Raw genomic sequence first — 20,459 nt, 5'->3', positions numbered from 1 at the left:
AGGGCTGCATGAAATCTCTCAAGTTTGCTTGACTCATGGAAAGCGTCATGGAAAAACCTGAACTGGTAAACGCTTGAAGATTACCTCACAGCAAGCTACTTACGGTTTCAGTTGGCAGTATTAAAAGTTGAATATAGAGATATACAGATTGTAATGGGTAGAAGTACAGATATTTTTATGTGTGGTACCTTAATGTGTACGCACATCAGACTGCTGGCTGATTTTTCTCTGAGTCGAACAGGCTTCCCACAAACAAATCACAAACTTTACAACCAGGTGTTTTCTCCACGGTCGTGACTGCGTCACTAAGTGGACTATGAATGACATTATAGATTAACCGTTTTGCGTCCATGTGTTCACACTGCAACGCCTGATTTGCTGCGCAGCACAGCGCTAATGCCTTGCTTTTGCCACATGTATTTGGATGTACTTGTAACAGCTATAATTATTAGTCTGTAAATGAGGTAAATGCTGATGTAATGTTGTTCAGATTACTATCATCAGGCACCAATAAAAATATCTGCATTTACCCATTACAGCCTGTTTAGTAGCCCTGTGTACACTGCTCCTGGAGACACCACCACGAAATCAATGTTAATCTAATTTCAACACACAGAGCTATTTTGTGATGAAGAGTGGCTGCAGTCTTTGGCCTGGTGATCCGTTGGACTGGTCGGTGCATATGGTCGGTCAACCGGAGGTTTCAAACCGTTGTTGGGTCGAGTGGGTATGAAGAGTTGTATGAAGGGGTCCGCTGGAAATGCTGCATACCACCATTCGCCAAACAGTGGACTCTGAGTGACATTAAACTGAGGCTCAAAAAAAAGGCGATATTGATCTAGATACTTGCAACTCTTAGCCTACATGGATTCGTAGTGAAGTACGGTTTGGTGCACATCGTGGTTATTGTATTGAGCCCACTTGATTATAGATCCGCGTGCTCGTCTTGACAAGAATATTATTTATTACATTACGCTATAGTACCGTGCATCCTGTCAGTCACTCGATTGTTGTTGGAAAAAGTGTCGTTCTTATTTTAGAAGAAGTGTGCATATGGGTAATTTTAACGTGTGTGCTATCGGTTCATTGTATTTGCCTATTGTGTAAGGATTACCTGTGGTCATTTTAATATTAGTTGTACTGAAATGCAGGACAGTGAACTCAGTGCGTAAATTTAGATCTTTCTAGTTAATTGCTAGTGAGATGGATTCGTTTTTTATGTAAAGATTAATCTGTGAGCGCTTAAAAATTGTTTACTCTAAATGCAGGAAGGTGAACGCGGTACATAAATTGAAAGTTCTTTTGGTTGATTCAAAGTACGTTTATGTCATGGTGGTTCATTAGCTGCTGTCTTAATATTAGTTGTTTCTTAAAGGTAAAATGGGAATAAAAGTTTAAATTCAAATGTCTCTGCTCATTGTTGTTGAAAGTTGTATTAAAAAAAAGTGTGATAAAATTGTTCTATCGATTCTCTTGAAAGGCTATCTGGGGGTTCGCCTCTTGAGTTTTCTGTTTAAATATTTGTGTGTAATAAAAGCATGAAACTTTGTTCATTGGAATGTCACTGCGCGTGCCTGTAAACCCCAGCACCACCACTCCATTACTAGGTTGCACTGGAGTATTTTAGAGGCAGGCTGTTTACTGCCGGTGAACACAATCGGACTTCTTTGGCCTGATATATATAGTTATTAGAATTTTTTTCCTGTCTCGTGATTCTGGAGTGTGGTTGTCAGAGGTTAGTTTACTCGAACTGCTAGAATGGCTCTGAGCACTATGGGACCTAACATCTATGGTCATCAGTCCCCTAGAACTTAGAACTACTTAAACCTAACTAACCTAAGGACAGCACACAACACCCAGCCATCACGAGGCAGAGAAAATCCCTGACCCCGCCGGCGAACTGCTAGAGCTCGGAGTGTTTCAGAGCGTCACTTCAGCGACAAGCGGAGCAACGAATGGCGGTCAGTGGGGAGGAGCGGGGACGCCCACCGCACGTGTGTCGTAGTGTAGCACTGCCGGACGGACGGTCACACGTGTTCCCGTGGTCTGTGGCTTGCGGCGGCAATGCAGCGCTTGTTCCACGCGAACGCAGAGTCTACCCTGGGCAGCTGGGTAGGCGAGCGCCTCGCTCCATTACAACAAACTGCCAAGCAGCAGTCCAGGTGTGCATTTGCTCCCACCAGCGCATGCATCCACGTATGTATTCCACAAGTCGCGCCATACAGCGAGTGGCAGAGGATTGTTTGTACCAGTATTATCTCTCTCCTACTCCATTTTCGTACTGAGTGAGGAAAAATCTATATTAGTAATAGCTAAGACTGCAACCCACCCTAATTACATGCTGCCTAAGAGTTAACAGGACCAACAACAATTTTATTTTCTTTATTTCTACATCTACATACATACTCGGCAATCCACCATACGGTGCGTGGCGGAGGGTACCTCGTACCACAACTAGTACCTTCTCTCCCCGTTCCACTCCCAAACAGAACGAGGGAAAAATGACTGCCTATATGCCTCTGTACGAGCGCTAATCTCTCTTATCTTATCTTTGTGGCCTTTCCGCGAAATATAAGTTGGCGGCAGTAAAACTGTACTGCAGTCAGCCTCAAATGCTGGTTCTCTAAATTTCCTCAGTAGCGATTCACGAAAAGAACGCCTCCTTTCCTCTAGAGACTCCCACCCGAGTTCCTGAAGCATTTCCGTAACACTCGCGTGATGATCAAACCTACCAGTAAAAAATCTAGCAGCCCGCCTCTGAATTGCTTCTATGTCCTCCCTCAATCCGATCTGATAGGGATCCCAAACGCTCGAGCAGTACTCAAGAATAGGTCGTATTAGTGTTTTATAAGCGGTCTCCTTTGCAGATGAACCACATCATCCCGAAATTCTACCAATGAACCGAAGACGACTATCCGCCTTCCCCACAACTGCCATTACATGCTTGTCCCACTTCATATCGCTCTGCAATGTTACACCCAAATTTAATGGACGTGACTGTGTCAAGCGCTGCACTACTAATGGAGAAGTCAAACATTGCAGGATTCTTTTTCCTATTCATCTGCATTAATTTACATTTATCTATATTTAGAGTTAGCTGCCATTCTTTACACCAATCACAAATCCTGTCCAAGTCAGCTTGTATCCTCCTACAGTCACTCAACGACAACACCTTCCCTTACACCACAGCATCATCAGCAAACAGCCGCTATCCACCCTATCCAAAAGATCATTTATGTAGATAGAAAACAACAGCGGACCTACCACACTTCCCTGGGGCACTCCAGATGATAACCTCACCTCCGATGAACACTCACCGTCGAGGACAACGTACTGGGTTCTATTACTTAAGAAGTCTTCGAGCCACTCACATATTTGGGAACCAATCCCATATGCTCGTATGTTAGTTAGGAGTCTTCAGTGGGGCACCGAGTCAAACTCTTTCCGGAAGTCAAGAAATATGGCATCCGTCTGTTACCCTTCATCCATGATTAGCAAGATATCATGTGAAAAAAGGGCGAGTTGCGTTTCGCCGAATTAACAAATTTAAAACGCCCTCACAATCTACTCATTAAGAAACACACGAGTTGGGCAAAAATATCGTAACGCCAAAAACATAACTCATTGCCATGCCTAATACCGTGTAGGAAACGCGTTCTAGTCGTCTCGGAATGAATAAATACATCTCCTGCGCGGTTTTCAAGGGAATCTGACACCACTCATCCTGAAAAACAGTGGTAAGTTTATGTAACGATGAAGGAGGTGGGTAGCGATCACCTCCAATGTAGATCACAATGGCTCAGTAATATTGGCATCTGATGACTGTAGTGGCCAGGGGAGATGCGACGAATCATATCCATCATTGCGTAACAAACATTGTATCCTGAGATCCACCTGATCATCCAAAATGGTCACACAGTCCTTGATAGTAATATGGGACCCATGGAATATTACGATATGGCTGCCCAAATCATCGCCGAACACCAGCTTATTTAAATCTTCGGTCGTAAACTGGGCCACAATTTGGAAAAATGTGAAATAAGACTTGTCTGTCCAAATTACTTTCTTCCATTGCTCTGTAGTATATGTTATATCGCTTCGACACCATGTTTTCCTGTTACGGGCATTTGCATCATTGATGAGTGGTTTTGGGGTTCCAGGTTGCTCTGCAATTCTCTGCTTGGGTACAATCTGCGTTTATCATCAAGCATGCATTTGAAGCGGTGTTTCCATATTTTTGTCCAGCTCCTTCATGATGTGTTAAAGATTTACTTCTCATGGTGCTTCCATATTTTTGTATAACACCTGTATAACTTTACGTTAAAAGATGCAACCACAGTGTCAGTTAGTGGACTTAGAAAGCGTATAAACTCTTGGGGCAGTGCCGGCCGCGGTGGTCTCGCGGTTCTAGGCGCGCAGTCCGGAACCGTGCGACTGCTACGGTCGCAGGTTCGAATCCTGCCTCGGGCATGGATGTGTGTGATGTCCTTAGGTTAGTTAGGTTTAAGTAGTTCTAAGTTCTAGGGGACTGATGACCACAGCAGTTGAGTCCCATAGTACTCAGAGCCATTTGAACCATTTTTCTTGGGGCAGTGTAACTCACAGAGCGCAAATTACCCAGACTATATTCAAGCAGTGTTTGTTAATGACAGACCTCACAGACTTCCAAGAAACATCAAAGATGATTTCACATCTTTTCTAAAGGTCTCCTCGCTTACGCCCTCAAAAAAAAAATGAAAGAAAGGAAAAAGTTTATACCTTGTTACATGTTCATTGTTCGTGTGGTAAAACTTCAGCATCAGGCATGATTTTAACTTCTTGTTTCTTTCCTACCATAAAAGTTTTACTTTCTTAACTTCAAATATTTAACACACTAACTCATTTGTAAAGCGATCATTCGTTAGAAACTGTTTTATACATGGGAGTTTGATTCTTTCAAAAATGGTTCAAATGGCTCTGAGCACTATGGGACTTAACAGCTATGGTCATCAGTCCCCTAGAACTTAGAACTACTTAAACCTAACTAACCTAAGGACAGCACACAACACCCAGCCATCACGAGGCAGAGAAAATCCCTGACCCCGCCGGGAATCGAACCCGGGCGTGGGAAGCGAGAACGCTACCGCACGACCACGAGATGCGGGCTTTTGATTCTTTAAAGAATCGGTAGTAGTGGTTGTTGTCGAGGGGGATGGGTCACTGGTGGTTACTGGTATTTCGGGAAAGCAACGTCGCCTTTCTCCTAAAGATTCCCATTTAGGTTCCCCACATAGTTCTGTTACGTTTTCGCAGGAGCCTTATCAGTCTGTTACGATCTTTTGATGTCTGCTTTCATGCGCACTCGATAAGGACTCCTAACGCTGCAGCAATACTCTAGGAAAAAAAGCACCCTCTATAAGTTTTCTTTTTCAGATGGATTGCACCTACCAGAATTCGTCCAACAATTCTGTCTTCCACTGACCTTACCTGTTACTTATTATCCACGTTCGTCCTATTTCATATCGCTTCGCAGCATTAATGTTTTACAGTTAAGCTGGGTGACGAGCCACAGATGTTTACTACTACTCTTGTAATCGGGTTCTTTCTCTCTGTTCACGCATTTCCTTGCGTTTACCCAACTTTAAACAGAACTGCCAGTCATTACATCAACCGGACATTTTGTGCAAGTCTTTCAGTGATTCCTTACGATCGTTCAGTGTAAGCAACAGCAGCACGGCCGATCAGTCTGAGACTGATGCTGACCCTACGTGATAATCTCCCTCATACTGAGAACACTCGGGCTCTTCTTAGGTATCCTTGAGGCACGATCGTAGCTACTTTCTTTTGCGCTGTATATTCGCGGCCCAGTACAACATACGCATCACCCAACCATTCATCGGACCGATCCAGTATTTTGGAACACACTTCGAATGAGCGTATCTTGCTTATTAGCTATGTTACGTAAACATATGATCCATACACTCATCAGCAGCTAATTCCTGTTAGTTACAACTGCGTGGAATCCCAAAATATTTCAGTTTACTATTACCAAAATCTGAGAGCGATAATAATGAACGTATGTGGCAATTTTTGGCTCGTCTCTAGGATTTCTCTTACATGAAACTTACCGTTTAATTATTCTTTATTCAGATGGTAACATATGCATGTCGTGTACATTCAATCGGAAATAAACGTTTATATTTCATATCCCGTCAGCTACTTGCATATCATATTCTTCAATTACTTAACCAAATTGTACCTCCTGTGACCTCACGACGCTATGAGGGGCAGTACAGAGAAATATGTGGTCATCACAGGTAACTTGAGATCTCTCCATTATTAGACAGCGCCGCTCTCCACTAGACTACAGACACGATCAGTCATTTATAGATTTCCTGTATTGTCACACACAAGTCATTTATTACTAAAGAGTGACCACGCTGTAAGCCTACTAGAAAATACAATACTTGACAAGTAACTCGTTTGCTTAAAGTTTATTTTCACTTTTATTTACTGATATATTTAACCTGACAAGAAAAGGGCAATCAGGCCCTCTCTTACATCTAACCAGGCATTCCAAATATTTCACATTACATATACACTGAGGTGACAAAAGTCAGAGGTTACCTCCTAATATCGTGTCGGACCTCCTTTTGCCTCATGTAGTGCACCGGCTCGACATGGCATGGACTCAACAAGTTTCGAAGTGCCCTGCAGAAATTTTGAGCCATGCTACGTCTATCGCCGTTTATAATTGCCAAAATATGCAGGATTTTGTGCACGAACTGACACGATTATGTCCCATAAGTATTCGATGGGATTATGTATGGCGATCTGAATGACCAAACCATTCGCTGGAATTTTCCAGAATGTCCTCCAAACCAATCACCAACAGTTGTGGCCCAACGACATGGCGCATCGTTATTTGGGAACAAGAAGTCGATGCAAGGCTACAAATGGCCTCCAGTTTGTCGAATATAGCCATTTCCAGTCAATGACCGGTTCAGTTGTACCAGAGATCCCGGTACATTCCATGTAAACACAGTCCTCATCATTATGAAGCCTCCACCAGCTTGGACAGTTTCTTGTTGACAACCGTGATCCATGGCTTCGTGAATTCTGCGCCAAAATCGAACCGTTTCATCACCTCTTACCAACTGAAATTCTGCTCATCTGACCAGCCCACGGTTTTGCTGTCGTCTAGAGCCAAACGATATGATCGTAAGCCCAGGAGAGGCACTGCAGGCGATGTCGTGCTGCTAGCAGAGGCAGTCGCGTTGTAGTCTGCTGCCATAGCCCATTAACGCCAAATTTCGCAGCACTGTCTTAGCGGATACCTTCGTCGTACGTCACACATTGATTTCTGTGGTTACTTCACTCAATGTTGCTTGTCTGTTAGCACTGACAACTCTACACAAACGCCACTATTCTCGGTCGTTAAGCGAAGGCCCTCGGCCACTTCGTTGTCCTTGATGCGAGGAAATCCCTGAAACTGAGTATTCTTGATGCGTCTTGACACTGTGGACCGCGGAATATTCAATTCCTAACGATTTTCGAAATAGAATGTCCGAGACGTCTAGCTCCATTCCCCGTCCGAAGTCTTAATCACGTAGGAAACCTTTTCACACTAATCACCTGAGATCAAATGACAGCTCCGCCAATGCATTGCTATTTTATACCTTGTGTACTCGATACAACTGCCATCTGCATATGTGCATATCGCAATCCTCTGACTTTTGTCACCCTGTGTATTTCAGTAAGCGTGTTATACCACATTTCAAATTAAAAATTACAATAGCACAGATAATAAAACACATGCACACAGGTTATATTCTTGCATGATAAATATAAAAATAATTAAAAATTACAGTTAGCTGGGGTTTTGATTATAAGTGCTATCGACAGTGGGTATGGAGAAAGAGATAAAGGAGAGAGGAAAGGAGGAATGTGATAACACAGCGTTAGTGAATATATCGGAAGAGAAGGAGGCGTGTCTCATAAAGAAAGCAAAAGGAAAAGAAGCATAACTGCGCGAAGATAGGGGAATTGGCTTTGTTATTTGACAGGGGGACAGTTGCCTCTGGAGGAAGTGCTTCAGTTTCTTTTTAGAAGTAGCATGGCATGGATTGCTCGAAGAGTGATGGGCAGCTAGTTCCAGAGGCGAATAGCGGCAACAGCGAAGGAGTTTGCAAATTACTTTGTGTTATGAATGAGCACAGCTATAAGACCATTTTTACCGGGACCCTGTGTTTCGATACGATGGCACGAAAGGTTTTTAAGCTCTGAGGCGGGGTACTGGAGTGGTCGCGTGCAGAGGAGCCAATGGAGCAGTCACAGCGTGTGGTAGTCGCGTAATTTATCTAGCCTCAACCACCCTGACTAGGCGTACAAAACACTGACGTGATCATATCGGCGAATGTTGCAGATGTAACGCACTCAAGCATTCATGGTTAGCTCTAATGTCTGCTATTGCCACTAACTGTATTTGTTGAATTACGTCACAACAGTTGAGATGCATTAGAACGAGTGGTCGTACAAGTTCCAGATTCACATCCTTTGGAAATATATTTCGAAACTTTTTGGAGACAAACAGGAAAAAAAGTTTTCCGGCACAAGGCGACACTATTCTCTGTCCATTATAATTGCTCATCCAAAGATACACCCTAGTTCTTCACCGCTTTGTTATACAGTATGGGATACCGACAAGTTGAATGGCGTCGGAGAAGGGGAAACTGATCGCGGAATCATAAATTATTAATTTCTGATGGGCTACTAAGATTGCTTGCGATTGTTTGCAATTTCATTTAAGCGCCAAGTTTTTCAACCACGTCACTACTGACGACAGATCATCATTCATCTGGGCAATCGGAGTCTTTATATCTTCAGGTCTTGGACTTAGGAATAGCTGGAGACCGTCGGCATAGACATGATATTTACAGTAATGCAGGGCCGTCGAGATATCATTGACATAGTAGGAAAACAAAAGTGGGCCTAAGACCAACCACTACGGCACTCCTGAGCGAACATGTATCCAGATTCACCAGTAAATGAGGTCCATCATAAATCACGGTAAGAACCAGAAACATTATGGTCAAACAAAGTCCATTGCACCCATACATTCCACAGCGGTAACAAGAAATTTGAAATTTGTGGTAAGGTCTTATGGGACCAAACTGCTGCTATCATCGGTCGCTAAGCCTACACTCTACTTAATCTAACTTAAACTAACTTACGCTAAGGACAACACACACACCCATACCCGAGGGAGGGCTCGAGCCTCCGACGGGGGGAGCGCACGGGCTGTGCAAGGCGCCTTAGACCGTGCGGCTACCCCGTGCGGCACGCGGTAACAACAGTGTGAGTAGAAAGTTGATACTTTAATTACACAGGCCAAGGCAGGGGCCCGGAGCCGTAGCCGCCATCGATTCCCGCAGTCAAGGACCACTCACTGTGCACCTGTTTCCGCTCCTTCCTCCTTCAGCAGTTCAGCCAACTAACAGTAGCCGGGCATAGGACACTGGCCTCCACTCCACTGGTACGTCTTCTGAGGGTCAGTTCCAGACAGCTGTATTTAAACCCCCAGGACAGTTGAACCATGCTACGACCCTCAGTCTATGCCAATCGGCACCGTACTTATGACGCAGTCGCCACCGCTGTCACCGAGCCATGAACCACCTGCCGCTGCTTGATCATTCAGGCCCTCGAGCTGCCAGCACTCCGCCACAGCATCATAGTGCGAGGTACGAATCGAGATCGGACCAGCTGTGCACCCTGGTGGTCCGAAACCACCCGCCACCGGTCTCCAGCCTCCTGTTCCGTGCACATCAGCCTGAGCAGGTCCTCTCGACATGCCTGCCTGGACCCGGCTAACGGTCGCCTCCCTGCCAGCCTCACCAAGCAGCAGCCGTCCACCGCAATGCAGAGGTAGCAAAACTGTATGCTATCTTCCGCCTGTCGGCGCTTCGGAGCCACGCACCTTGTTCCAGGGTTCACTTTGCGCCGTCTGCCGTCTGCTTGCTGCCATACGTTCATGTAAGGCTGTAAATAAAGAACTTTCACAACTGGCTACCTAAATCGTCTGCAAGTCCATCCAACTCCAGCAGAGAGTCACTAGCCCGCATGTTCCTACTATTTATTACAACATACATTTCATAATAGTCTTTTACCGCTTCCGTTGGAAAACCTTTCTGTTCACAATTACAATTTTATGGAAAATCAGTCATTTGAAGTTTCGTTCCTTCGTTTTTTTCTAGTGATCACACATTGTTGATGCGTATATTCATGGCTCTTGATATAAAAATTCTTCAGCGGTAGAATGTACAGTCGTGGACAAAACGAGCGAGACCCCTCGCCTTTTCGTTATGCTGATCCACACAGCTTTAAAGTCTGCTACACAGCATAACGGGCAAGGCGACGAAGTGCTACCAACATACTATGCAAGTTCGCTCAAAAAATGGTGCAAATGGCTCTGAGCACTATGGGACTTAACTTCTGAGGTCATCAGTCCCCTAGAACTTAGAACTACTTAACCTAACTAACCTAAGGACATCACACACATCCAAGCCCGAGGCAGGATTCGAACCTGCGACCGTAGCGATCGCGCGGTTCCCGACTTTAGAACCTAGAACCGCTCGGCCACCCCGGCCGGCAAGTTCGCTCAGATGATGTGCTGAGATAGCTAGCAATGGAGAAACTCGCGCTTCGAAGACGCCACAGAATCGTCTGCCGCCACTTCGTAGGAAACGAAATACCTCAAGTATAAGCCAATGTGTTTTATTCGCATATCTGTGAATGTGACTTGAATCTAAAGTGTGGTTATGGATAGTATGTAAGCTCAAATTGGAATCTAACATCAGAAATAAAGACAAGGGGAAATGAATTAGGTGTCCTTACTCTTCCGTAACATCAAATATATTGTAGTTATTCTATCTTCAATGAACTGCGCAGAAAATCTTTCACCAGAAGTGAATAACTTTTAGCAACACCAGATGATAAAGCTTGCCGGCGCGAGTTAGCCCTGTGTTCAACGGCGTCATATCGCAGACCGCGCCGCTGCTTGAGCCGTCAGTTCCAATCCTTCCCCGGGCATGGATGTATGTTAGGTGAGGTTGGTTGAAGTAGTTCTAGATCTAGGGGACTGAAGACCTAAGCAGTTTGGTCGCATAGTTCTTACAAGGGAACCTCCCCATCGCACCCCCCTGAGATTTAGTTATAAGTTGGCACAGTAGATAGGGCCTGAAAAACTGAACACAGATCAATCGAGAAAACAAGAAGAAGTTGTGTGGAACTATGAAAAAATAAGCAAAATATACAAACTGAGTAGCCCATGTTGAAGATAGGCAACATCTAGGAGTACGTGAGCTCAGCAGTGCCGTGGTCCCGTGGTTAGCGTGAGCAACTGCGGAGCGAGAGGTCCTTGGTTCAAGCCTTCCCTAGAGTGAAAAAGTTTTATTTTTTATTTTCAATTTATGTCACAAACTCTTATGTTTTCATCACTTTTTTGGGAGTGATTATCACATCCACAAGGAAACCTAAACAGGGCAAGGTAGAAGAATCTTTTTACCCATTCGCCAAGTGTACAAGTTAGGTGGGTCGACAACATATTGCTGTCATGTGACGCACATGCCGTCACCAGTGTCGTATAGAATATATCAGACGTGTTTTCCTCTGGAGTAATCGGTTGACTATGGCCTTGCGATCAACTGTTTTCGGTTCCCATTGGAGAGGCACGTCCTTTCGTCTACTAATCGCACGGTTTTGCGGTGCGGTCGCCAAACACAGGCACTAAACTTATTACAGTGAACAGAGACGTCAGTGAACGAACGGACAGATCATAACTTTGCGAAAATAAAGAAAATAAATTTTTCACTCGAGGGAAGACTTGAACCAAGGACCTCTTGTTCCGCAGCTGCTCTCGCTAATCACAGGACCACCTTTATTCTGTACCGGCGTCCTGTGGATGTCGATATGAAACTCTTGTAGAATTTCATACTTGTTACTGCCTACTTTGCCGGCCGCGTTGTTCTCGTGGTTCTAGGCGCGCAGTCCGGAACCGTGCGACTGCTACGGTCGCAGGTTCGAATCCTGCCTCGGGCATGGATGTGTGTGATGTCCTTAGGTTGGTTAGGTTTAAGTAGTTCTAAGTTCTAGGGGACTAATGACCTGAGAAGTTGATTCCCATAGTGCTCAGAGCCATTTGAACCACTGCCTACTTTTTTCGCTTCTGTCAATAATTGAATTGACTTAACTGTGGCACTGAATGATTTTTAACTGAATTTCGTTATGAATCTTCACACATTGCTATATTTGCTCACTTTCATAGTAGGTCAGCAACGGTAACCCAGTATGACTGGTCTGAATGTTCACACAGACCATTTCGCGGCCGAATGTGCATAATATTTTGCTAATTCGTAACGGTACGGGGTACTTTGTCTTACTAAAACAGTTATGTCATCTCGATAAGCTGAAATTCATTTTTAATAGTACAGTTCTTACTAATTAGCGTTTCTTCTTTCATTTATATCTTATATTTAGGTGTTGTGGTTAACACACTAATCAGCATTAATATAGTCTTACACATGATTGAAAACAGTCTGACAAATTTCGGATAGTTTTTCAATTTTACGCCTGTGCATAATATGTTGGTAGCACTTCGTCGCCTTGCCTGTTAGGCTGTGTAGCAGACCTTAAAGCTGTGCGGATCAGCATAACGAAAACGGCGAGGTGTCTCGCTCGTTTTGTCCACGACTGTACATTTTCTGTTTCCAAGTAAAAATATTCCAAGTAATTTCGTCTCCCACCAAATTATTCAGTGCATGCTGCAGAAGTTATAACGATTTTCGAAGCTTTCAAATTTTGTAGTCATTCGGAACTGCAGAAACTACTTTATTGTACCAGGCGCAAAAAACCACATTTCAGTCTCCTGACAACCCGAAGTGTGTCACTAAAATTAACCTCCAAATACTGAAAATTATACGAAAATAATTTAAAATAAACGAGAAAGTAAGTGAATCTCCTTTTGATGGGCTCCAGCTCTTGTAGGATTGGTTTACACGAAACAGTCCATCAGTTGCCGTAGGGTCCATGCTTCTGCGCCTATAAACACATCTTCAAAGAGACGGGCATTTTAAATACACCATCAAAAAAAGTTCTGCATCATCCCGGTTCCCAGAACTCCTGAAGATAGACGTTGACTGTGGATATTGTATCACAGACATAGTCCCCTTGACTGTTCAGAGACGTCATTTAACCCGCCCAAAGATGTAAACAACCATGCATGAGCTGCGCCTATTAGACGGAGGGTGTCCGACAGCCGATCAGTTCTAGTCATTCCACCAGGAAGGAGGTACACGGCTCGTGTTGTCTGTAGTTCAACCATGCCTAGACGGTCAACACCGCGGTTCGATCGCGTCCGCATTGTTACGTTGTGTCAGGAGGGGCTCTCAACAAGGAAAGTGTCCAGGTGTCTCGGAGTGAACCAAAGCGATGTTGTTCAGACAGGGAGGAGATACAGACAGACAGGAACTGTCGATGACATACCTCGCTCATGACACCCGGGGGCTACTACTGCAGTAGATGACCGCTACCTATGGATTATGGCTGGGAGAAACCCTGTCAGCAACACCACCATGTTCAATAATGCCTTTCGTTCAGCCACAGATCGTCGTGTTACGCCTCATACTGTGCACAATAGGCTGCATGATGCGCAACTTCACTCCCAACGTCCATGGCGAGGTCCATCTTTGCAACCACGACACCGTGCAGCGCGATGCAGATGGGCTCAACAACGTGCCGAATGGACCGCTCGGGATTGCCATCGAGTTCTCTTCATCGATGAGTCTCGCATATGCCTTCAAGCAGACAATCGTCAGAGATGTGTTTAGACGCAATCCGGCCAGGCTGAACGCCTTAGACACACTGTGCAGGGAGTGCAGCAAAGGTGGAGGTTCCCTGCTGTTTTGGGGTGGCATTATGTGGTTCCGCCGTTCGCCGCTGGAAGTCATGGAAGGCGCTGTAACGGCTGTACGATAGCTGAATGCCATGCTCCGACCGATAGTGCAACCATATCGGAAGCATATTGCAGAGCCATTCGTCTTCATGGACGTCGATTCGCGACCCTATCGTCCACACCTTGTGAATGACGTCCTTCAGGATAACGACATCGCTCGACTAGAGTGGCCAGCATGTTCTCCAGACATGAACCCTATCGAACATGCCTGGGATAGATTGAAAAGGTCTGTTTATGGACGACGTGACCCACCAACCACTCTGAGGGATCTATGCCGAATCGCCGTTGAGGAGTGGGACAATCTGGACCAACATTGCCTTGATGAACTTGGGGATAGTATGCCACGACGAATACAGGCATGCATCAATGCAAGAGGACGTGCTACTGGATACAGCAATCTGGACTAGCATCTCTGAAGGTCTCGCTGTATGGTGGTACAACATGCAGTGGTGGCAATAAAAAGGGTTGAAATGATGTTTATGTTGATCTCTATTCCAATTTTCTGTACAGGTTCCGGAATTCTCGGAACCGAGGTGATCCAAAACTGTTTTTGATGTGTGTATATTCGCTAGTAAAATTTGTTACAAATAATCTGTCACAGCTAGAGAAGAATAGTCGTATCAGAACCTAAAACTCTAAAGGGAAAAAATGACCTCTATCGCCAATTACTAAAGCTATTAGTGGGTCAGGAAGGAATTCAATAAAAGGAGTTCAATATGAGCGAAGCATGTTTTAAAACTAACCTAAAATTATTTCTCTTCCGTGGACGAATTTTTATTTAAAACCTAGTAGCCTGTTAAAGATTAAGAAACAGTTTTATTGTAGTTCCATGAGTAGTACTAAAAAAATTTTAATGTTAACACTAATCACGTGTACATATCCTGCAAACTGACTAGTTACACATCATTTCGATGAAAGAATCGTTCAAATGATGTTTTGAACACATCATTAACTAAGTCAGTCTACCATCCTACCCTTTCTGGATATGGACACAGAAACTGGCGAAAGAGCAGTGGCAGAGTAGTGACGCCATCAGTCTGCCATAATATTCGAAAACATTTGGTGAATAGAGAACTGGTAACTACCTGCTTACCAACCGCCATTCAACTCCTTCTCACTTACATCGGATAGTTGTGAAGGATAAGACTTTCAGCGACTGTCAGTAGAAAGAAGACGGAGATGTAAGTTTTGCTTGGAGTCCATTACTTATTCTCGGATGGCAGGCGTAAGTGTGAAGGAGTTACGGTGTGCTTGGTGCACGATAGGAAGACCCTTCCTTGTGGTGGTCTGACCTGATCTACCGGAATCCTGACGAGTATACCTGCCCTCACTTTCCCATGCAGTCCATCACTGGGCCATTGTCACATCCGAAGGTCCCACAAATCTCGATACCGCACGATTCGACCAGTCGGCTGAATGCAGACCCACAGTGAGGTCCCTTTCAAATTCTGTCAAGCGCTGATAACGCTATCTCATATGAATAAGCAGCATCTCTGCGTCGTTCATAGGAATCACTCAACATCTGTCGCTGTTCATGTCCCTTAAATACCTAACCAGGCCTGGTAACAACAATTTACATGCACAACACTAATGTACTGTGGTGGCTGTTCTTTGTGTCACAAAGAATTACAGTTCTAATCATTTCTTTGCCCGCCGATGGTGTATATGTGTATGAAGGTACATTGGCATCCAACCACGTCTTCTGTTTCCAATTGATGCACTGTAATTTTTACGATGTGTGTTGCAACGATTTCTTGTGGCCTTGACTGTTGCACATGTGTTCATGTTAGTAATAGTTCTTCTGGACTCTCTGTTAGCAATATGCAGTGCCGTTAGCATCTCTCTCTCTCTCTCTCTCTCTCTCTCTCTCTCTCTGTCTATCTCTCTTTCCGTCTACGTATGTGTATGTGTGTTTACTATTTCTGACATGGCGTAGGATAATTAATCTACTGGTTAACAGTATGGAATTCATGGAAGCATTATTAACATAATGTGCAATCTACGCAGAAAATCTGCGGCATTACATTATAGAAGTGAGAGATAATGATGAACAACAGAAACGATGGTAACAACTCTAAAACAATAAAACTGAAAAAATACCGTATAAGAAGTGAATGAATTTCGATATGCAAAAACAAAGGATAATGAAAAGATTTTCACAGGTGAAGCAGAATATCGCTCAGAGAAGCAGCTGGCACAAATCTGGCTGTAGCATTAGAAGACTAGTTTCTCGAAAGAGACCCGAATTTTCTTCCAAAAAAAAAGTTTCAGCGCGATACATCACGGGAAGGAATTAAGTGTTTTACACTAATTACTCTGGGAAGTTAGTAATTGGATTGGAGAATCAATAATACTGCAGTACAGTCAGGCACACCAATCGCAAGAAAACAATTTCAGTAATGAAAAATTCTTTCCGTTATGAAATATTGCAGGTGACGTTATAATTATGAAAGGTAGACAAAACAATGTTTATGACAGTTTTTAAGCGTAGCTCACTGTTCTGCCGAACAGAAATGATGAAACTGCACTCGCATTAACGAAGTGCCCATTGCCGCCTTCGAAGTGCTCCCTACTTTCGTGGAGATGGTGGTCCCGTATAAAACTACGTGTAATTAATTATTTCCACTCGTGCAATGACAGCCAAGTATATATTACTTTCCTCAGTAGCAGAGGCGGGAAAAGGGCTGTACTAGGAAAAACACACTGGGATTTAATAAAATAGAAATATCTCTTTCTCCATTACAGAAAACCATAATTACATAAACCGTAATTCAGGCAGGCAATATTTTTTTTCAGTTTACGAACTACTTCTCTTGAATATAACTGATAAGCTTCGATGTCGTTTGTCACTATCAAACCGTATTTCAAGCTAAATAAATCACGAAACATTTTGTATTTGTTATCTACACGTATTTCTCTACTCTCGCCATGTGTAACATAATTATTAAGTCACGGAGCAGTTTCATGAATATAAAAAGCAACTTACAGTTATACGGACAAAACCATTCCTCCTAAGAAACTGAATTATAATCTCTACAGATACCACTTTGGGGATAACGCTTTTTTAGAACGCTGATCAATTGCAAACTCTGCTTCTACACACAATAGCAAAAGCATTTTATACTTTCATACCTTTACGATCTTATTCGTGTGGACTAATCAGCTCAGTGATTATTTTGAAGTTGTGATATGCACATTGAGAATATAGAAGCGTAGAAATTTTACATAGGGACAGATTACGGTCCACTATCTGTTTTGAGGCAACTAAAATTTTGTACAGTACTTCTTCGTCATTAATATAACAAGTGACACACTCCAAGACATGTCAACATGCTACATGGAGTTGAACAATTCATATATAAAAGTAGAATATCAATGGCGAATCTTGATCAAAAATGACCTTGAACGAGGTCATTGACTTTGAAGCTGATCAGATGATCATCAAATGACTCGTGACCTCATCGATGACCTTGCACTTATTACACAGTCAGTCTATAAAATCAATCAATAATTGGAAATACAAGGGCATGTTGAATAGTAATGCCTCCAATTTTTTTATGTGAAAACTCAAAGATTTTTAAATACAACAAACTTTGTTAACATTCTGCGTCTTTAATCTTCATGTCTACATATTTATTTCTCAACATTTCTCCCAACGAGACACCACTTCATTGATACTCTCAGTGTGGAGCCACAATCTTACCTCTGCTTGCACCGCTTCATCCCTATCAAAGTGAAGTCCTTGAAGGTGTCTCTTAAGTTGCGAAAACAGATGAAAATCCAATGAGAATAAGTCCGGACTATATGGAGGGTGATGAGTGACAGCGAACACAAGGCATTACATTGTTGCACATGTCGCAGCGCTTGTGTGTGGTCTGGCATCACCACAGTACACAGCTTTCTTTTCTCTGTGTATTTCAATTGCAGCCATGTTTTCAGCAGTTAGAAACTCGATTACAGCACGCTTTTTCTCACGTACCGACATAGTCACGTTAAACACCGGCATATTACACGCTACTATTCGAAACCCTCTGATGTCAGAGGATTTCAACTTGGGATCGCGAGGTGGGGAGATCGACCGAGCGCTGTGCATGAAATATTGAGCATGTATTGAGAACAGAATAAAAAATATGAAGGCATTATTTTTCAGCACACCTTCATAAACACCCTCTACCCTCCCCTCCCTTTCTCCTTTGCCCCTCTTCCTCCTGACCACCAGCCAGTCATACTGCAGTACTAAAAATGAAACAGCTGATAGTGGAAGTAGCTCAGTTGTGTCAGCTGGATATTAAAATCTATATCCTCCTCCCCCTGCCTACAAACAATCACAGTGCAGAACGCCTTATCTCCACCCAATCACAGCACAGTATTAGAAATGAAAAGTCCCAGATAGCGGAAATAGCCCAGCTGAGTTAAAGAGAAGTCCCTTCCCTCTTCCTTGTCGCCGTACATCCATACATCCAACCATTAATAAAAATCAAAGTTGATAGGAACAAACCAATTGTGCTTTGTACTCCACACCCCTACCTCCCTATATCCCACCAATCAGAGTATAGTACGTAAAAAACGTTTATTGTGACGAATTACACTATTTCCAACGTAACCTTCCCCTTGTTCTGCTTCTCTTTCCAACCGATCAGAGTGTAGTGTCACCCCATCAGGGTGTTGTGTTTAAATGATGTACAAACATTGTGTCAATTCACAGTATTTCCCCTCTGTCCAAACAGAGTGCAATATTAACAATATCCATAAAAATTGAGTCAAATTATATTATTTCCGATGTACAAATCAAGTCACGCACCTTCCCCTCCCCTCTCCCTACTCTTCTCGAGCCAATCATGGAGCAACATTAAAAAACGAAGATCATGCTATCAGGCCAAATTTTATGAACCATCACCCCTCTGTTTCCAACCAATCAGAATTTACTTTTAGGAAATTGCGTGAAATATGAAGGACAGAAACTCTGTAACCTCAATATGAAAGGCAAGCATCTGCATTATTTACATCAAATGGACCACAGACACTGTATCCCCTCCATTCAGAGCCCAGTATAAAAGTGAAAGAGCCAATTGCACTGTAGCTCCATCTCAACTCTGCCCAAAAGTATCCGAACGACCGAATTATTTATGAAAAACACATCACACACTCTCTCCTCCTATCAGAGCCAATTACAATACAGCCCCCATCTGTTCTGTGCTCAGATGTAACCGAAATGATCGGAAATATTAATCAAGAGTACATCACACAACTCTTTCTCTCTCTCTCTCTCTCTCTCTCTCTCTCTCTCTCTCTCTGCCTAGTTTGCTGACGACATCGTAATACTGTCAGAGACAGCAAAGGACATGGAATAGCAGTATCTTGAAAGGAGGATATAAGATGAAAATCAACAAAAGCAAAACGAGGATAATGGAATGTAGTCGAATTAAATCCGGTGACGCTGAGGGAATTAGATTAGGAAATGAGACACTTAAAGTAGTAGACGAGTTTTGCTATTTGGAGAGCAAAATAACTGATGATGGTCGAAGTAGAGAGGTTATAAAATGTAGACTGGCAATGGCAAGGAAAGCGTTTCTGAAGAAGAGAAATTTGATATCCCCGAGTATAGATTTAAGTGTCAGGAAGTCTTTTATGAAAGTATTTGTATGGAGCGTAGTCGTGTATGGAAGTGAAACATGGACAATAAACAGTTTAGACAAGAAGAGAATAGAAGCTTTCGAAATTTGATGCTACAGAAGAATGATGAAGATTAAGTGGGTAGATCACGTAACTAATGTGGAGGTACTGAACAGAATTGGGGAGAATGCGAATTTGTAGCATGGGATCGGTTGGTAGGACCCATTCTAAGGTATCAAGTGATCAACAATTTAGTATTTGAGGGAAGCGTGGAGGATAAAAATCGTAGAGGGAGACCAAGAGATGAATACACTATGCTGATTCAGAAGGAGGTAGGTTGCAGTAGTTACTCATAGATGAAGCATCTTTCACAGGATAGAATAGCATGGAGAGCTTCATCAAACCAGTCTCTGGACTGACCATAACAGCAACACCAGTGGTAGACAGGGAGCGGAAATTGAAGAGCTGCAAGAAAAGGTTAAGCAACTTACACACTGCACTGATCTACTGCAGTGGAAAGAAAATTCTGAGGAGTAAATAAGTGCTGTTCACGGAGTGGTGTTGGTATGGAGATATGGAGACGTTTCAGTCGTTTACCTAATCCTGCTACGTCCATTATACAAGGTATTCAGACGTTACCAATTCAGTTTTACTGGAAGTTATAATAGCAGGCTACTACCCTTCAGATTCCTCATCTTGTACTTCTGCATATTATTTAACCAGCAGTGGTTTGGCTTCTACTATTGATCAGGCTATTCGAGAAGAGTGTACCTTGACTGATTTGCGTAGCAGAACTGTTCACCAAGGTTTGTCAGACTAAGAAATGAGTTAATTAACAAGCAAGTTCACCCGTTGTCTA

This window comes from Schistocerca nitens, chromosome 2, assembly GCF_023898315.1.
Source record: "Schistocerca nitens isolate TAMUIC-IGC-003100 chromosome 2, iqSchNite1.1, whole genome shotgun sequence".
NCBI lineage: Eukaryota > Metazoa > Arthropoda > Insecta > Orthoptera > Acrididae > Schistocerca > Schistocerca nitens.
This window is presented reverse-complemented; position numbering follows the sequence as displayed.